This window comes from Uloborus diversus, chromosome 6, assembly GCF_026930045.1.
Source record: "Uloborus diversus isolate 005 chromosome 6, Udiv.v.3.1, whole genome shotgun sequence".
NCBI classification, from domain to species: domain Eukaryota; kingdom Metazoa; phylum Arthropoda; class Arachnida; order Araneae; family Uloboridae; genus Uloborus; species Uloborus diversus.
Genome location: NC_072736.1, coordinates 3,970,801 through 3,991,401, shown reverse-complemented (window position 1 = coordinate 3,991,401; position 20,601 = coordinate 3,970,801). Strand labels below are relative to the sequence as shown.

General features: G+C 36.3%; 1 long non-coding RNA gene across 1 annotated transcript in view; it reads right to left on the bottom strand.

Annotated features, from left to right (window-relative positions):
• Positions 1-1,109: 1,109 nt before the first annotated feature.
• The window catches only part of LOC129224379 (uncharacterized), a 167,058-nt gene continuing 147,566 nt past the window's right edge, over positions 1,110-20,601 (bottom strand). Inside the window, exon 3 of the long non-coding RNA XR_008580685.1 lies at positions 1,110-1,301. This is a non-coding gene — a long non-coding RNA (uncharacterized LOC129224379). The remainder of the gene's footprint in view (positions 1,302-20,601) is intronic.

Genomic DNA, 20,601 nt, shown 5'->3' with positions numbered 1-20,601 from the left:
ATACAAAAAACAGCACATTGGTAACGAAAAAAAAAAAGTTTTGAAAAATTTGAACAGTTTAAAACTTTTTCAAATTTTAGGAATTTACAGATTTGTGTAAAAAATAACTTATTGAGCTGAAACATTTTTTTCCCTCTCTCTCCTGAGACATTTTAGTGCAGAGTTTTGCAACTTCTTTTGACCCACGGACCGGTAAAAATTAAAAAAAAGAAAAATTAATTTGAATATTAACATCTTGAATTCAAACTATGTTTTTCGCAATCACGAGTGTGTGTATGTAGGCGTGTGTGTTTGTGTGTGGAGGTATGTGTGTTTGTGTGTAGGGGGTATGTGTATGTGTGTGTAGGCATGTGTGTTTGTGTCTGTGTGCTGGCATAAGTGTGTGGGTAGTTCTGTGTATGAATGTGTGTGTGTGGGGGGAGGGTATGTGTATGTGTGTGTAGGCATATGTGTTTGTGTCTGTGTGCAGGCATGAATGTGTGGGTAGTTGTGTGTATGTGTGTGTAGGTGTATGTGTGTGCGTGTGCGTGTAGGTGTGCGTGTGTAGTTGTGTATGTATGCGCGTGTGTGTAGGATATGGACGCAACCTGGAGACGGTTTTCGCTATAGGAGCAGCATTGTGAGGAGCCGGTCGACGGTGGTGCTGGCAGAGGGTGCTGGTGGGAAAATAAAATGATAGAGCATGCCAAAAACAGTCAAATGGAAGCAATAAGCAATCGTGATTGCTCAAAAAAAAAAAAAACTTGACAGATTCCCTCCCCCCCCCCCCTTCGTATTGTTTTTCTTTTCATAGAAAAAAAAACCAAAATGAAAACTAGAATGCCTAGTAAAGCAGTGTCACAGAAGTTATTTGTACGATTTTTAGTATGATGTAATTAAAACTAATATTTAAATGCAAAAAAAAATCAAGATTTTTTTTTGCAAACTAAGCTTTCGAGGAAAATGAAATAAAAGTACGAAAAGTAATCATTTAATTTAAAAAATATTGCATGAAATGTTATTCACATTATTTTTGAACAAGTACCATTTATTAACGTAGGCGTGTTAAAAATCTCTGAGGACCAGTCTTTTCTTTTTTAATCAGTGAAACTTGTTTGTGTAATGAGTGTTAAGTATGTTTGCTAAGTGCAGAGATAAAGGGTACTTTTTACAGAATAAATCACCTATGTAAAACCACATCTTCCACGGCAATATATTTCTAGTGCAATACATTTGTTTAAAAAACAATTTTGCAACATACCTGAAACACAATATCTTCTAAAGCAAAACGTCGAAATTCCAATTTAGGCAAAACTTGAAACCTAAAATGCAAAAGAATTTCTATAATATTTTTTAAAACTTGGTACACGGGAGAGAAAGAAATGCCAAGTATACCATGTCAAAAAGAAAACAAAAACGATAGAATATTTCTCCTTTTCATAACAAACTAATAGAAAAAATATTCTGCGAAGAATTTATAAACGGCTAATGTAAAGAAATAAATATCTCACATTACATTTTATACCTTCTCTTCTTATGTGCAAATAAATGAAACTATTAGCTATTTCAGAAACTTTTTTAACGGCAAAAATATCAAATATTTCAAATAAGTTATTTCGAAAAAGGAACCTTGGTAACCATTTTATAGAAAAGTAAGGTATCGATATATTGTTTGAAATTGTTTGTGAAAAGCAACTGACAGTTTTTTAAATAGAAAACATAAGCTAAAGTCAAGTAACCACTATCAAAAACATTTTTCTTGGTCTTAAAATAAACAGATTAAATTCACACTCGTGTTTTCAAAACCACTCTTATTAGACGAGCTTTTAAACAGTTTTTGCTGATTTAGAATCGTTTTTCAATACAAATAAAATGACTTGGAAAAGATATACATAAATGCACAATATTTATTTTTTACATAATTCATTCATTGTTGACAGCAAGAAATTTCAAGCATATACTGGCAACAAAATGCAATTTGCCAACTACGATCTTCTATTCTTTCTTGTGCAAAGTAAAGAACGTATTGCTTTCAAGAAATACACCCCGCTCAATCGCCAACCTCCCTTCAATCATCCTCTCGAATCAATTTTAGTAAGATTTCTCGCCACGTACGTATGGGAGTAAGAATATTGGAAGTCGAAATAACAATTTTGATCAATAAACGAAGTGCCAAATCCAGTGCCAGTTTGGCTCTATTTAGCGAGATTCTCATAAAACCTATGTTCAACACTCGACGTTAAAATCCCGCAGTTGAAATGGCTAATTTGTGAGAACAAATTTGCCATTTCAACTGCGCTTGCGCGGACTTAGCTGAATTCAAAAATCTTGCTAAAATTAAATACAAATATTTTAAATATGTTAATAATTATGAGATAGCAACAGATAAAAATCAGAAATCACAATGCTTTCTCTGATTTAGTTTTTAGGCCTCGGTAAAGATTGAGTTTTGAGTATTAATTACTAATGGATTTGGTGTCTGATTTTTATGTCAAATTTTTAACCTCTGAAGTGCGTACTAGTATTGCAGCATCACTTCTAATACAAAGTCGAACCCCCAACCTAAATAAAAATGTATAATGCTAAGCTGTTTACGCCTAACGTAAAATATCCGCAAAAGACGGACATCTGTACTCATATTCCAATCATTTTTGAAGTACACAACGTGTTTTACGTTTATGTTAAATAAATTTTTCCAAACCAATAAAAAAAGTGACATTTTTTCTCTTAACATTATAAAGATTATAAGTTATTCGTATCCGGAGTTTCATATAAAATATCACGAAATCGCTGCGAAAATATTCTAATCCTATTCATTAATTTGTTGAGACTCTAGCTCCAGCTTAAATATAACACAAGCAAAACGAAATCTTAAAATAGAAAGCCCAAAACCCTTAGTCCGCGCGCAAGCGCAGTTGAAATGGCAAATTTGTGATAACCGGGATTTAACGTCTAGTACTCAAAGATGAATCTCTGTAAATCTGTCTTTTCTGCATCGATTCGCAACAACCAAGGGAGTTTGAACACAGTACTAACCACTTTGCTTATCTGGAGTAACAGGGATCAAAGGTTATCCGAACAATTGAAAATCCGAAGAATCCGAGGAGAAAGGCAAAACAAATACCTTGCATACAGCGAGCCCTGATTTAACGAAAACTCGGATTTAGCGAGGAAATCAGAAAGATTTGGTTGGTACAATGTCAAGTCTATAGGAGAATAACTTTTTTGGGGAAAAAATCCTCTAACATTCAGAATTTCACCGAGAGTTAGTGATAAGTCATAAGCCCTGAGAACAAGTGATGATGGCTCCTTTTTACTTCCTTTTACAAAAAAGGAAGTATTGTATTCGCGAAAAAAATTTCACTCAAAAATCGGCCTTAATTTCCATTTTTTTCACCCCCGAATGAATGTTGAGTTTTTTTTTTTTTTTTTTCGACTCGACCACACAGGGATAAGGGCCTAAGAACGTATAGACAAGCGAAATATCCATTTTCAAGATTCTCGAGTTAATTACAACGAGTTTTCTCGTGACGTCTGTATGTGCGTATGTATGTGTGTATGTATATCGCATAATTTAAAAACGGTATGTCCTAGAAAGTAGAAATTTCGTACGTAGACTCCTAGTGGGGTCTAATTGTGCACCTTCCCTTTTGGTTGCATTCGGATGTTCCTAGAAGTTCTTTCGCCCCTTTTTTTTTTGGGGGGGGGGGAATCATTGTTAATTTCGATGTAAACTCAAGTTGTGTAATAATTTGTCGGACACTTGGCGATATATCGCCAGTCTTTTGGTCGCCAAGTTTTGTCGCCAACTTGGCGACAAATTTCGCGATTATTTTTTTTTTTTTCTTTGGTTTCAATTTGGCCACTGTTGGTGATATTTAGAGAGTAAACTATTGAATCACATTAAAATTGCCAATAACGGGGAAATGACATTAAATTGGAGTAAAAGAAAGTCACGTGATGCACACATCAGCTCGCTTTTTTTTTTTTTTTTTTAATTGATGGAATAGGGAAGCATTTTAAAAATATATTTGTTAACGTCAATGTTATCTCTTTCGAGACATACTTCCGAGGATATTGTAACCCAAGCTAATTCTGACGAAAATAAAAAGATAGAAAGCGACGAATATAACGACAAATGGGAAGAATTTCAAGAGGAAGAAACCTCAACACATAGGCTATAAGCTTTTGATCTGCAGAAATCGTTTTCGAAACCAGGGGTGTAAATGGCAATGGTTTTTGGGCAAAGAGCATTCCTCGAACACAATAACAGAAGAAAGACACAATAAGACTCAAAGCTGAATAACCAACTTTTTTGGTACTGTACTGAAATTAGAAAAACAAAGCAAGTATGTCTTAATTCTTATGAGCTTTGTGCGAACCCATTTTTATATGAGCACTCGGTTATATCGAGCAAATATCGCGGTCTTTTCGCATTCGTTATAAGCGAGTTCGACGGCACGCAAAACAAATTCTTACATGCAGGTTTACCAATGATTACAATAAAAAAATAATATTTTGTCACAAAATTACATAAAATAGGAAATAAAACTTAAAAAATATTAAAATTTACATCATTTCTCATCAGAAATTAGCCAAATGTCTCCCCCCCCCCCCCCCCCACATTAACTCTCGTTAACTCGAAGTTTCAAAGGACCGGCTAAAACCTTCAAGGTATGCGAAGTTCCCACAGCCTTCTCAAGAGTTCATAAGTACCCAATGAAAGGTTCTGTAATTTGAAAGTGCCTCCACTGTAATGACTTTATTCATCACTAGTGGTACCCGCACGGCTTTGCCCGTAATAGAAAAATTAAAAGGTCTTTTGGTTCGCCTGTATATTTACAAATAATGTATGGTGAATTTTCTCGCCAATTGGCTTGTACCCATGTTACGGTTCCACGTTATGATAATTTCGTAATTTACTCGTCCGTCTTATGACAGTTTTGTTCTTAAAATTGGAATAGAAAAAGAACCACATCGAATTTTCGAAAAATCGCTTCGAGGTGCACACACCCCAATGTTACAAACTAACTGTGTGCCAAATTTCATGAAAATCGGTCGAACGGTTTAGGCGCTATGCGCGTCCATAGAGATCCAGACATCCTCTGGACATCCAGACAAAGAGACTTTCAGCTTTATTATTGGTAAAGATGCAAGAAAACGCACAAGAAATTATCAAAAATTTAAAAATACATGGAAAACGCACGTACATGAGTATATGCACTCATTTATTTTCAGTCATAAAATAAATGATATTATTTAACAAGCGTACAAGGAAGTCATGTGTCAACAACAGATTCTTTTTAATACATAGAGCTAAAATGAACTTGGCAGGCTTGATATTCACGTAATAAACCCATAAGGAACAGACACCACCAATCCACACTTGTCGCCACATTTATGGGACAACGTCGAGATAGACGTGTTATCTTCCCAGTAGAATTATTTTTTCCTCCCAACTGCATACGTAATTGGCAAACATTGAACTTGCACTTTCGTACGAAAATGAAATTTCGCACCGAAATTTATTGGACGGCAGTTGATGAATGGCTTCCGCAAAATTTAATCTCATCTTGTTGACAGTGCGGCCGCAGTATTCCAGTCACTGCACGCGAGATCAAACTCGAGCACACACAAAAATTAAGATCCTTACGAGAAGGATGCTCGCTGAAATTTTTGTCTCACTTGCAAAGAAATACCATTTTACATGTCCCGCAGTTTTACATTTAAAAATAAAATAATGGTTTAAAAACTAAAAAAAAAAAACACGCTTTCGTAGCAGAATGAACTAAAAAGTGAAAAATAATCTTTGGATGATAGTAGTTGACCAATCACTTCATTTTAATGTAATACAAAAAAGCGTGGGGTGCTGTCTATTTACATTTTTGCATGGACAACAAATGGACGAAATTCAAGACAACTGATAAGAAGCCCCCCACGCTTTTTTTTGTATTACATTAAAATTAAGAGATTGGTCAACTACTATCATCCAAAGACTTTTCCACTTTTTAGTTCATTTTGCTACGAAAGCGTGTCTTTTTAGTTTTTTAAACTATTATTTTATTTTCTTCTTTTTAGTTTAACTTGTTTTACGAAAAAATATTCAATTCAACATTGTCCAAAATTCATGAAATTTGACCCAAAAAAGCGACTAAAGGTCTCGGGTGGCATTCGAAACGCGGTCTCTCGAACTCTAAAAAGAGCAACTGTACCCCTTAAAGTGCAATAGCCGAGCTCTAAAAACATTCAACTTCGCTGATAAATTGCCTATGGAGTAATTGTCTAATCCAGCTAATCCATCTCAGTCATCGATGTATATGTGCGGAAATCATATCTATATTACTTTGAAAATTTGAGATGCATTTGAATAAAAGTTTTGTTCGACAATGGTCTGATCAGCAATGAATTTCCAATTAGAGGCTCACCTAAATTTTGGCATGAAATTAATTAAAAACAATTATACTTCATGTTCTAATTACCTTGGAACATTGGAACAAATTTGTCTGATGCAGAAAAATTAAAGGTTTTTGTAGATATTTTTAAATAATTTTTGCTAGCATTTTTTAATGTTTTTTTTTTTTTAATTTTTCCTTTTGCATTGTTGGATTTATGCCAAAATATTGATTAAAATTGGAGGAAACTAACAATTAAAAGAGTTAATTAATTAATTGGATTATAGGATATTACATTGTCATCGGGTCTGAGGTCGCGAGCCAAATTTCAAAAGAATCCGATCGCAAGAAGTGGGCGAAATTTGAGCTGCAAGATTCCGTTACAAGATATATACATACATACATACAGGTGAAGCTAATAAAAGCGTGTTAAAAACGGAGGAATTATTATAGAGCGGAAAACATGGTGCATTTTCAAAATGTTTTCCCAAACTAGTTTGAACAAAGCGCTTATCTGCTTGTCTAATGCTGCCAAAAACAAAATTGCTGAAATTTAAAACTTAATGATTAATTTTGCAACGAAACAATCCTCATTTCGCAACTCCAGAGCTCGAATGCGCTACCTTGCGGTGATTAATAATACTAAAGAAAAGGGTAAAACATTCCGTTCCACATGTTTTCTTAGGAGTAAATTACAGGCTTCAGACAGTTTATGGTGTAATGTAGTTTCAGAAGAATAGAAAAGAAAGCATCCCACAAACACGATGAAAAATTACTGTCATTCACTAAGCGTCAAAGCAAGTTATACGTTACGGCATTTGTTTGTTTTACCTTTTTCATCCGCCATTAGACAGAGGCTGCAGCGCCCCCTATAGTTTATTGGAGTTGCGAATTGAACAAGCCTAAATGTGAATTTAAATGATATAAAATTCCGCCAAATAAAACTTGTTTGAATTTTGACGTGTAGTAGTAAGAGCCGTAAACCGCGGGTCAGAAGGAGGAAAACAACTCAACATTCATGAAGGGGGCGTGGTCGTCCGCCATCTTGGATTTCTCGTAATCTTGTACGGGGGTATTTTTTGGATGAGGTCACTAATTTCTTGTAGTCTTGTACGGGGGTATTTTTTGGATGAGGTCACTAATTTCTTGTAGTCTTGTACGGGGGTATTTTTTGGATGACGTCACTGATTTCTTAAAGTCTGTTACGAGGATATGATGACGTCACGCTTTTGAAGGACGCCATCTTGGTTCGTCCGCCATCTTGTATTACGTCATAGAACATGTTCATTCATGTCTGAGCTTGAATGGCTTACTTTAATTAATATGTTTTTTAATTTATGCAAATTCTTATTTTTTAATTTCTTAATTAATTTAATTAATTATTGAAATTATTCTGAAATATTTACGAGGGTAATATTCTAAAATACTCTCCCTGGGATTTGAACCCGGGACCTTTCACTCCGAACGGGGACGTGCTAACCACTAGACCGCACTAAGCAGTTAGTAGGGTAGGATAATACAGCTTTAAATCGGTAACATTCAGTAGTGGCGCCATCTATCGGAGGCTAGGTCCATGACAGAAAGCTTTACTAAAAGTGCGAACTAAATTGAATAGATTTGCTGGTGGCGCCATCTAGTGATAATGAATGATAAAACTGCTTAATTGCGAATCTATTTTTTAAGAGTTGTTTTCCAAGAAAAAAAAATTATGTGTAGAAATATTTTGGAAGTTATGGAAAATAATTTAAATGGTTGAACGATGGTGGCGCCATCTATCGGATTATTAATGACTTTTTTTGTGAATATTTATTTATTTATTTATTTATTTTGGTTGAAAAAAAAATAAGAAATGTTTTTGGTAGGGGTTTGAACCTGGGACATAAAGTTTCCACAGTCGGCGGTTTTGCTGACACGCAAGACCGCTCGACTGTGGAACCTTACGAAGAACAAACGATTTAAAGTTTATATACAAGCACAGTTGATGAAAGTCAAGAGTAGATTAATCAAGTAAAACAATTTTAACCCTGCTTAATGAAAACAATGAAGTTTTATTAAAATTTATTATTAATGAGCTTTTTGAAAAAGGGGTAAGTTTTTACTGTTACTTGTCTGAGCCTGTGTTTTATATTAACAAAGTATAGAGAACGTTGTGAGTTTTTGGCATACTTATATAATAGTCGTATAAAAAGATGTGCCCAAACATTTTTACCTCATTGTATCGATATGAACTTTAACGTACGGATTGATCATAATCGTTGCTGTGATGGACAAAGTTCTGACTCCTCTGTATCGGGATCCTCAAGTTCCAGGAAGTTTTGGAGGTGTGAATGCTTTACATCGTGCTTTAAAAGGACGCGTGAAGATAAAGGAGATCAAAACATGGTTGCAGACCAAGGACTCGTACACTTTGCACAAGCCTATCAGACACAAGTTCCAGAGAAATCGAGTTATCGTAGGAAGCATAAACGAGCAGTTTCAATCTGATTTGGTCGACATGCAGTCCCTAGTAGATACCAATGATGGCTATAAATATTTACTTACTTGCCTGGATATTCTGTCAAAGTATGCATGGGCTGTTCCTCTAAAAAGTAAGAAAAGTCATGAAATCGTATCCGCTTTTGAAATTATATTTTCGGAACGAACACCGGAAATAATGCAGACAGATGCGGGTAAAGAATTTACAAACAATCAAGTGCAAAAATACCTGAAGAAGAAAAATGTACACTTTTTTACAACAAACAATTCAACAAAAGCATCGGTCGTTGAGCGTTTTAATCGTACACTTAAGACAAAAATGTGGAAGTATTTTACAGAAATGAATGCAAAACGCTACATCGATGTGATTGATAAACTGGTTTACAGTTACAATAACACGTGGCATCGAAGCATTAAAATGAAGCCTTCTTCAGTTAACATAGGTAATCAAGATATTGCTTGGAAAAGTCTATATGGCGATCTTGAAACCACGCCAAGGCATGGAATTAAATCTTCACTTAAAGAAGGAGACACCGTAAGAATAAGTAAAGAAAAATTACGATTTGAGAAAGGATATGAGCAGAATTGGACGAGAGAAATATTTACGATTCATAAAGTATTGCCCAGAAATCCCGTAGTGTATAAGCTAAAAGATCTCACTGGCGAAGTGTTAGAGGGGACATTTTACTCACAAGAGCTTCAGAAAATAACAGATTCCGGGTATTACCCCATCGAAAAGATACTAAAGACAAGACGGCGATTAGGAAGGACGGAATATTTTGTTAAGTTTCAAGGCTATCCTGAAAAATTCAATGCATGGGTGAATGATGTGAAGAGGATATAAAAGTGTGCTGTACTTACCTTTTTCATTCAGTCGCAAACATGTCATTCTACGTGACGCTTATCAGCGACAGCTCTAGTCGCTTCTTCCCTGAGAATAAAACTTCCCATTTTATTACGCAGCTTCCCACAAGTATTCATTTGAGTCATCATGAATGGGAAGTAGGTTTAACAGATATTATATACCCTCATTCGTGGTATAACATCAGGTCGGACAATAATTTATTCGGATTTGACTTAGGCGATGGAGTGGTACAAGGACGGCGAATTCCTCCTGGGTGTTATGAAACAGTCCCAGATCTCTTGAAAGCTATGGTTTTAACGACATTCAAAAATAAAATAGAATTTCACTATCATTCTGTAACAAAACGAGTGACAATCAAAACAAAAGAAGGTGGTAAAGTCGTTCTTCACACAGGCATAGCAGAACTCTTAGGTTTTCATGCCGGAGAATTTAATGGAACGGTACACAGTCCTTTTATAGCCGATCCAGCAGCGTCCTTTCCCGTCATGTATGTGTATTGCGATCTCGTAGAGCCACAAATCGTGGGTGATGTCAAAGCTCCTCTTTTAAAAATTATCAAAGTAGAAGGAAGAGATGGTGAAATGGTTAATGTTCATTATACGAGACTTCACTACTTACCTGTCATACGACAACATTTTCAAACAGTTGAAATAGATTTGCGTCTACACTCTGGCGAATTCGTTCCTTTTGAACGAGGTATGGCATACATCGTGCTGCATTTTCGCATGAAACAAATTGTATAAATACTGCATGACATTGACGTTCATCGTCATTTGTGTACAAAACGTGAATCATGCTTGTTCCTTACACTTGCTGTCCAAAAAAATTTGAAGACTATTATGTCGGGCAAACCGGAAACGGTATGCCTTTTCATCAAGGACTGTCTCTGCAAAAGGGACATGGCCTTGGTGGTTTTTTCGCAAAACTTTTCCGCACTGCACTGCCTTTCCTGAGAAGTGGAGTTAAAACAATTGGAAAAGAAACTTTACGAACTGGAGCCATGATCGCTAATGATGTATTATCTGGTGAGAAATTAGAAAACTCAGCTAAAACAAGAGGCAAAGAAGTTGGAAAATTGTTAGCCAAGAAAGCTCTTAAAAAGGCGAATGAAATGATTGGCCACGGAAGGTTTAAAAGGAAGCGCAAAGCCTATAAACCAGTCATTCGAGCCAAAGTCAAGAAAGTTAAAGGACGTGATATTTTTGACTCCTAGTCAGAATGGCTTACCTGTTAAAAGATTCTCCTGAATGTGCTAAATCTGAGCTTAACTTATTTACTTTACCGCCCACGCAAACAGTTATCGAAAGAGGCCAGTGGATAGAATATCACCCTGTTGCGAATGCATCTGATGGCAGCTCAATAGAATTTCACATTTCTGGGACTGGTGACGATTATTTGGACTTGTCACAGAATCTCCTATTTGTTAAAGTTAAAATTGTGAATGGAAATGGTACTCTATTAACTAAAGAAAATGTGGGTCCAGCCAATTTGTTTTTACATGCCTTGTTTTCCCAGGTGGATGTTAGCTTGAATGAAAGATTAATTTCTTCGAGCAACAACACTTATCCATACAGAGCAATTATCGAAAAATTATTAAATCACGGATATGAAGCAAAGACGTCACAGTTGTCTTTTGAATTATTTTTCAAGGACACTGCAGGTCGAATGAATAACTGTGATTTGACTGCCGAAAACAAGACCCCTAACGAAGGATTTATTAAAAGAGCAAATATGTTTAAACTGAGTACTACACTGGATATGATAGGGCGTCTGCATGTTGACATATTTCATCAAGATCGACTCATGCTTAATATGGTGCATATGAAAATCAAGCTAATACGAAGCAAACCAGAGTTTTGCTTATTGGGAGATGGTAACTTTAAAGTAGTCCTCGAGCAAGCATCGATGTTTGTACGCAAAGTTCGAGTCAGCCCTGGCGTGGTGTTGGGGCATGCTAAAAGCTTGGAGAAGACAACAGCCAAGTATCCTATTAACAGAGTTCTGTGTAAAGTATATTCTATTCCTGGAGGAAACATGAGTTTTGTGCAAGACAACATCTTTACTGGACAAATGCCAAAGCGCTTGGTCGTAGCCTGTGTGGACAACGATGCTTTTAATGGAAGCTATAAAAAGTCACCATTTGAATTCAAACACTATGATATTAATTTCATTGGAGTTTACATCGACGGACAACCGATGCCTCATAATCCATTGCAGCCTGATTTTACCAATAAAAACTATATTCGTGCATTTAACAATTTATTTTGCACTTCAGAAGATCGAGGACTTTATTTGTCAAGAGAAGAATTTCCCGACGGATACTGCTTATTTCATTTTGATCTGTCCCCTGACCTCTGCGATGGAGCTCATTTAAATCTCGTTCGACACAGTAATTTAAGACTGGAACTTAAATTTAAAGTGCCTCTACCTCAAACCATTTCCTTATTGGTGTATGCCGAATTCGAAAATTTGATTGAAATCAACAAAGCTAGAAATATCTTGTACGATTTCGGTAACTAATGAATTCTTTGGATATTCGTAGAGTATTGCTTCGTCATCGCTATGCGTCGAGATACTTTGTAGGAGTTTTTCCTTGTGATAAGATTCCTTGCATTACATCGTTTCTTGCTGCAATAGTTGTTAATACTGATGAGCACACTGAACCAGGAACTCACTGGATTGCCCTGTTTATAGAAAACCCTCAAACTGTTGAATTTTTCGACTCCTATGGTTTGTCTCCTCAAGCCTATGGCCATCATATTACAAGATTTGTGAAGAAATATAAACATGTAAAATGGAATCAAGTACCTCTTCAAAGTTTGACTTCAAATGTATGTGGACAATATTGTATTTACTATCTAACCAAAAGATGTCAAGGTTTATGTATGGATATCATTGTGAAAAATTTATTTCAGAAAGTCAGTGATTTTCAATTGTATCAATATGTTAAAAAGAATTTCGGTGTAAATATGATTTTTAAGAAATAATAAAATGTTCTTTTTATTTTTAATTCTGAGTTCGTTTTACTGTCTGTATAATTTTTTGTCATCACACAATATTTTTTTCCAGCAAAGCAATAACATATCTGGAATTTTTTTTTTTCTCTTTCTGTAAATAAATGTTTATTCTATTTAATTTTTTTTATTGCAAGTATTTTTTCCAACTTTTTACATTTTTTTCCCCCTTGTAGTCTTTTGTTCCCCCCTTTTTTTTCTATTAAACTTTTTTTTTTTAATTCTTTGCATTTGACTTAAGGTAAATTTAATTTTTTTTTCACTTTTATTTTAAAAAAGCGATTATAAAAAAATTAGTAACACAATCCACACAAAGTTTTATTTTTCAACTCATATTTATTTAACACAAAACAAAAAAAAGTTACAAATAATTTTTCCAGGCATATGGTTTTGCATACATTTTCTTCTGTCGATTAACAATGGGCTCTTTTACAGGTGATTTGGCATACATAGTTTTCTGTCTTTTAACAATGGGCTTGGGAACACTTTTTTTCAAATACTTGTTCTGAATAAACTCGGAAGGAAAATTTACATCGTCTAATACATTCAAAAATGCTTCATGTCCAATGGGTCTCGCTTTCCTAGAACGCAGTAAAAAAGTGACCAAATCTGTAATATTTGAATTCGGTATACTTTCACCTTGTACCAGAAGCTCATTCTTATCATTCCAGGAAACAGTTGATTGGTTGTTCTTGAGAAACTCTAGAATCTTCAGCGCGTGTTTTTTCCCTTTTTCTGGTGCTGTTTCCAGAATATCTTTCAGAATATCAGGAGGACCTCTTTCTTCCACCATTTCGGATTCCAAGGGTTTTGTAGAAGGAAATTTTACGAATTTTTGCAAAATTTGCAAGTACAACACACGTTTTTCTTCGTCACCCAGATCGCGGCGAAGTAAAATGGCATTCATATCCTTGTCCAGTGTAGATAAATGATCCGTAGCAAAGTGTTGCGTTTGATCCTCGGGTAACAACACGTATTTCTTTGCATTATCCATGAATGAGAGACGTTAAAACAGATAGTGCTGCAGGTATTAAAATACTTAGGAAACCGTCTCCTTTTTGAACGAGGTTCTGTGTGTGGAATGGAATGAAAAAGGCCAAGAAATTTGCATCCGTCATTATTACGACTGGTGATTTTCTAAACAAGACATTGAATGACATAAAAGTTCCATTAAAATGGATAACTATAAGCTACGAGGAACAGAAATATAACAGTAGCTTCGGAAACTGAATATTTTCTACGTAATGATAGTATCGTTAACATATTGTAACATACTGATGAGTGTAAAGTTGGGTTTTTATCTCTTCTATTACATATTTTGCAAACAGAAGTTATTTTTATGTTTTCATTAGCTAAATATGTTGTGACCTTGCAAAATGTGGCCTTTATTTTGCTAATTTTTATTCAAAATTACCGAACGAATGGAAGCTTAACTTGTTTTGGATTCCATAAGCTTTGAGAGAAATCTTTATGCAAGCATCCATTTGCAAAACACTTGACGAGAAAACACCCAAATGTCCCAAAAACTTGGCAATTTTTTTTTTTTTTTTTTTGAGCTTAATCGATAAATGTAGATTTGTCCGATGTATTCACGTGAGATTACTATAGAGATACTCACTACTCAAATCTCTATAGGCTGTCACTTCTTAATTTTTAGTTTGAGAATTTTGTGAATTATTGAGCAGGTGAAGCACTTCAACTACCTAGGATGTGACATCACCTTTGACCTCGACAATAATGTCCAAAACAAACTACATAGGTTTCAACACTTATGTGGAACCCTTACAAGAACCCTAAAGGGAAAAACGAGAAAGGAAACACAACTGAAGTTCTATAAGGTTATGGCGGTGCTAATCTCTGAAACATGGACTTTGAACAGTCAAGAAACTAGTAGAATTCAAGCAGCAGCAGAGATGAAGTATTTGCGATCACTGAAGAACTGCACTATCCTAGACAAAATAAGGAATGAATCTACTATTCGAAGGGAATTACAGATATTCAGCCTCAATGAAAAAAATCGCGGAATATCGTAACGATTGGAAAAACCATTTTCGACGTATGGCACGAGGGAGACTTCCAAGAGCTGCCTTTTATTACAGATCGAGGGGCAAACGAGACCGTGGTAGGCCCAGGAAGCGGTGGGGCGACCAAGAAGCCGGAACAGGTTACATACAGGGGCGGCATTTCAGCATTTCATTTGGAGGGTCGAGTTTCTTAAATATGAATTACCTTAGTATGGAACAAAACACATATTGGCTAACAGCAAATAATCATGATATGGGGCGAGATTGCATAGTTAACGACCCCAGAAAAGATATTTGTTGATGTGAGATATATTTTTTTAATAGTATGTATTTTTAAAGAATACCTATGAAAGCATTACTATGCATTGAGCAGCTGAAATGTGTTTCGGACAGAAGAAAGTGGTGAGCCCTCATTTAATAGACACACTTAAATATGAGCGTAACAATGTATGTAAAATACCAAGATATTTTATTGTGAAAATCACGCAGCCTCTCACTGCACGAGCCTCTCATAACCATCGTTACGCGGAGCAAACAAGAACGAGATATTTAGCCTATATGAGGTAATTACTTCTTTAGTTAAAATTAACCATTATTCATCATCGGTTTTTTTCTGTATTTAAAAAACGGAAAAAACTTGCTCATGTCTGGAAATGTGTCGAGTTTCATCAACCATTACGGAGAACCAGAAATATTGTTTTTCTTGAACACTGATTTGCGATTTACATAAATTGAATTTGCTAATTTTTTATCATTCCTCTAAATATCTTGTTCTTGTGTGCTCTGCATAGCGATGGTTATGAGAGGCCGGTGCAGTGGTGTGGCTGCGTGATTTTCATATGAAAATGCCTTGGCATTTTACATTCATTGTTACGCTCATATTTTAAGCGTGTCTATTAAATGAGTGTTCATCACTTTCTTCTGTCCGAAACACATTTCAGCTGCTCAATGCATAGTAATACTTTCAAAAATTTGGGGGTGCGACCGCCCCCTCTCGACCCCCCTATTTGCCGTCCCTGGTTACATGCCTAATCCTTGAAGAAGAAGAAGAAGAATTTTGTTGTTTAACTCTGTTGAGAAGCCTATGAGTTGTGCTTCTATCTTTTTCTGATGCTTTTTATTTATCATATGTGCAAGAAAATCCGTGCCTACCGTTCACCACTGTGACAATGCAATGGAATCAGAGTAATATGAGTCTAAATGCTTAATTTTTAGCAATTGCGCAGACATCATTTCAAAGTAAAATTCCTTCTTTTATGAGGAACGAGTCATCTTTTCCAAGAGCATCTGAAGTACATCCACTATATAGGTATAGAAAGAACGACGACTGCGCCATTTTGGATTAGAGCACGTGTCTGCGTGGTTGCCTTTTCCGCCTCGATATCGCTTTTTGGCGATGTTTCGCAACACCCAATTTATTGGCGGAAAGAAATTGTTAACTAAATAAAATATGCATTTTTTATGCTGCTCTTCGGCACAACATTTAATTTCTGCTACATCCACGATCTGTAGTGCTCAAACAGTTTGGAGCAGAACAAACCCGTCCTATTTTAAGCTACACTATTCCCAATTTTACTAAAATACTCCTGTTTATTTACAGGACATTACAAAAGAGCTACACACACAGAACTCTAGTTAGTTCTTAGTTTTTAATCAGCAAATTGTTATTTAATTCTGTAGCGAAGTCTGCGTGGTGTGAGTTGTGCTACGAAAAGAAGCACAGGAACTGAGCTTCGGTGAGCTTCAATGCAAATGGAGTCCTAGACGTTACATTACTCAGAATGTCCCAGCTTTCAGCGAGAAAATAATTACGCATTCATCATTAAAGTAATCTGCAAATAAACTAGTTGACGTTTCAAATGCTCTAATTCTCCAAACTTTCCCTTTTAATGGAAACGCATCACTATTAAGGCATTAAAAGAAGAAAAATCCGTTCCTAGAATAAGTGCAACATTTAAGGGCACAAATTTAATGAGGAAGGTCACGATTAAGTCACAAGGCTCAATAAATATTTTTTTAAAAACATCATCTCCAACGGCCACACACAAAGACACGGGCGCCATCTTTTGTTGAGATTCCGCGAAACTGCGGAGTTTACGTTGTTGCCACCGCGGGCGAAGAAAAACTGTGAAGAACGAGTTACAGAAAGAGAGGAGAAAGCATGGAGACAAGGTTATTAATCTCCGACGATTATATTGATCTTTTCTCGGAAGGAAAAAGATGCCTCGGGAACTATTTTTTCCGGCCATAGTTCTTAATCCTTTTTTATTTTTAGCCTTCATAAAGATAAGGTCGTTGAGAAACATTTCAGAAAGAGAATTTATACAACTCATCCAGACGACATGAAATTGCAATTAGCGCAAAGCGTTCGCGGATGTTCGAACTATTTGCGTGGAGATAGAAAATTCGGCGATCGAAAAGTAATAAAAATAGAAGAGGCTTTCGAACTTTATTGCACTGAATGCCGCCACATAAAACGCGCCAGACGAAATAAAAAATCGCAAGTAAATGGTCAGCTTATAATGTGTTGACTAGAGAAGTGCTAAATTATGCACACTGAAAACTCCCACCTTAATACACGAAATTAATTAAAGTTTAGAACAACAATGTCACGATCGACAGCGCGCTTCTCCAAAAGTGGGGAAGGGGTGAGGGAGGGGAGAGAACGCAGCGCGAAGAAGGGGATAGTTGACCCCCCTGAACCTGAAAGTTGACGAGAGAGGAGGTACGTCTCTCGGTCCCGTAGACACTAGAGATGAGACGGACTCAGCCCGGGCCCGACAGCCCGAGCACGAAGCGGGTTCGGGCTCGGGCGGGCTCGGACTCAAGCAAAGATAGTCAATCGCCAATCTCCAAACAAATTCAAAGCAAATAAACATTTTCCTACTATGAGGAAATGAAAGAAACATTTAAATCAGTTCAATCAATGTGAAAATTTAACCAAAAAAGTAAAAAAAAAAACTCTCATTTATAGTGTTGTTTTGCGATTACTAATGCAATATGTCATACAGTAATGCATTTGAAGAGGAGCATTTTGAGAAAATTCAGAAACTTCTGTTAACGAAGAACATTTGACATAACATTTTTTAGTAACAGTGAGATCATGTCAGACTGTAGAAGGCTCGGTTTTTGATACAAGAAAGTTTCCTTCGGGCTCAGATTTTGGTCCGAGACAATATCACCCGGGCGGGCTCGGTTACAAATTTTCGGGCTCGGGCGGGCCCGGGCTCTCAAAAATGAGCCAGAACTCATCTCTAGTAGACACGGGAGGTTGGGATTTTCTTCTCATGGAGGGCGAGAAGAGCTTTTGCTGACCTTTATCGGCCAAGTTACTACCCATCATCATGTTTCATCATCATCTTGTACATAGATTTGTGTAAATAAAGCTATGCTTTGCGAACTCTGCTAGATTGCCTCCACACACGAACATCACAAATAATTACAACGGCCCCCGCTCGGACAGCTCTGACAAACAAGATGTCATTTCATTTCCCACGGACAGGGTAGGACTGTGTCCCACAAAAGGGCGCTAGCCTTGAGTCCCAAAGGGCGCACAGGTTCGAGAGCGCAAAATAAATAAATAAAAATTAAACAACTTACTTCTAACTTACTGCAAAAAATGAGCACAGGTTAGAGGCAGAAAAAAAAAGAAAAAACGCACGGACCGATGGGTCGATCCGCCCCTGAGTTGCGGCGATAGCCTAACTTTTAGTCTAGTTCCCTGATTTAGGATTTGGGGGGGGGGGGGGGGTTGGGGGGAATGACTATGTAACTCAGTTTCTCATAAGAAAAGTCGTTATTAGGGCACAAATTGCTAAAATATTCCTAATGGGGCATTTCACGGTATTTTTGACATTTATGTAGAGTCCGTAACGTGACCTTTTTTTTTTTTTTTTGCCATAACTTTTTAATTTACCGTTTTATTTGCAAATTATTTTAGTTTGAGTTGGTGTGTTGGTAGGAAAAGCTCAAAATAAAATAATATGCTAATCAAACAGTAAATTAAAAAGTTATCTCAAAAAAAAAAAAAAAGGTCACGTTATGGACACATAGATGTCTAAATTACCGTGAAATGACCCTAATGCATAAATTTGTGGGCTTCGAGGTGTAAGAAATCTGCGTCGCCCCTCGAAAGGTGGCTCTGATAACTTTTCTATCGCTAAACTGTTCATTCTAGACGGAGCCTGTTGAAGAAAAATTGACACTGTAAAAACATAATAGTAACGTTTATTAAAGTAAAAAATGTTTTCAGAAAAACATGGTCATCGGGAAAAAGTCTTGTGGTTCGCTGATAGAGAAGCTGTCACTAATTACTGTCCGTTCTCGAAAGCAAAGACTACCACTCAGGACAGATTCCATTTCAAAAATGGGCGATGTTGGGGACGGGCACTTACCGCTCACACTTGCTTCTTCAAACAGTTCTGATATTCTAATTATTTTGAATTTGGGTAGTATAACATGCCAAGAGACAAATGGAGGAGCGTAAGGTAAAGAGTGACAATTCGTGAAAAAAAAGGGGGGAGGGGTCAAATGTGTTAGGAAAAAAAAAGTGTATGTCATTTATAGACAGCAGCTAGGCACACAGTTAATAGTTTCATAAAAAACTTTTGAAACACAGGGGGTAAAATTCAAATTCTTAATTTTAACCTTCGAGACTTCGTCTCAAGTTTTTAAATTTGCGCCCTAACATGGAATCCGAGAAATTTCGCCGGGAATCAAACTGTCAATTCCATGGAGGTACATCCATGGTCAATTCCTGAATTTTAGCACCATTTTTTCTCCCCTCCCCCAATTTTAATTCCCATATTTTTAGAAAGATGGAACAAAACTGGGGTGATTTCATTCAGTCCATTCTTTTTTTAATTCTTGGATGCGTTTGTTATCCACGTGGGAAGCAGTCTCGTTGTTTATAAAGAGCTGACATTTGGCCGACGAGAAAACACATCACTCCACACAATATTCGCTCCAAACGAAACGCAAGCACGACGACCGTAATTAGAAAAAAAAGCAATCCTCGAAGGTGATTGGACGATGCAGACATCTATCTCAGAGCAATGGAACTGATGAGAGATGAGTCATTTCATTAAACAAAAAAAAAAGTCAACATTCTCGCCTATCAGATATAGAAATTAACGATAATATTTTTGAGTTTCTTTCTTTCGAATTTAAGAATTTTTGCCTTTGAGGGTGTGGTTTTGTGAATTAAAACTAATAAATTGCGATGTAAGTCAGAAAAAAAAAAAGAGTTATTTCTATTGACTGAATTCCAGTTCCATTCAATTTCAGAGGCCATTTGAAAATTTAATTTTCGAAAATTTTTGCCTTTACCCCAACACAAGCTGCCTTATCGCACATCTTCATATATATAATAGCCAATGATGGACTAACCCGCGAGTTTCAACAATGAAACTCGTGTCAAGGCATGATAATTTGATAATGTGTTTTGATAATGTTTAACATGCAGAAAGGCTTTATTTAAACAAGGCTGAACTCGATCCGGTAACTCAACTGTTTTACTGGTAAGACTGTCATTTCAAGGGAATGAAGAAACGAAAGAATGGTCAACAATGAACGCTACTTACTGGAGCTTAGGATTAATCTACTGGAGTTCGGGTTACAATTTCAGCTATCAAAATATCACCAAACAGGCAATTGCTTCATTAAAATTAGAAGCAGTTTCCACCTCGACGGGCGACTTTCTAGTTAAGTATAATAGTTACAGAACCTGAAACTGACTATCATGAAGAACAAAATTCAACACAATGAAATAAATTTGGCTTTTTATAGATTTTGTAGAAAACGCGAGAGCAGTCCAACTAATGTCACATTTGTCACGGGACTTTGACTTAATT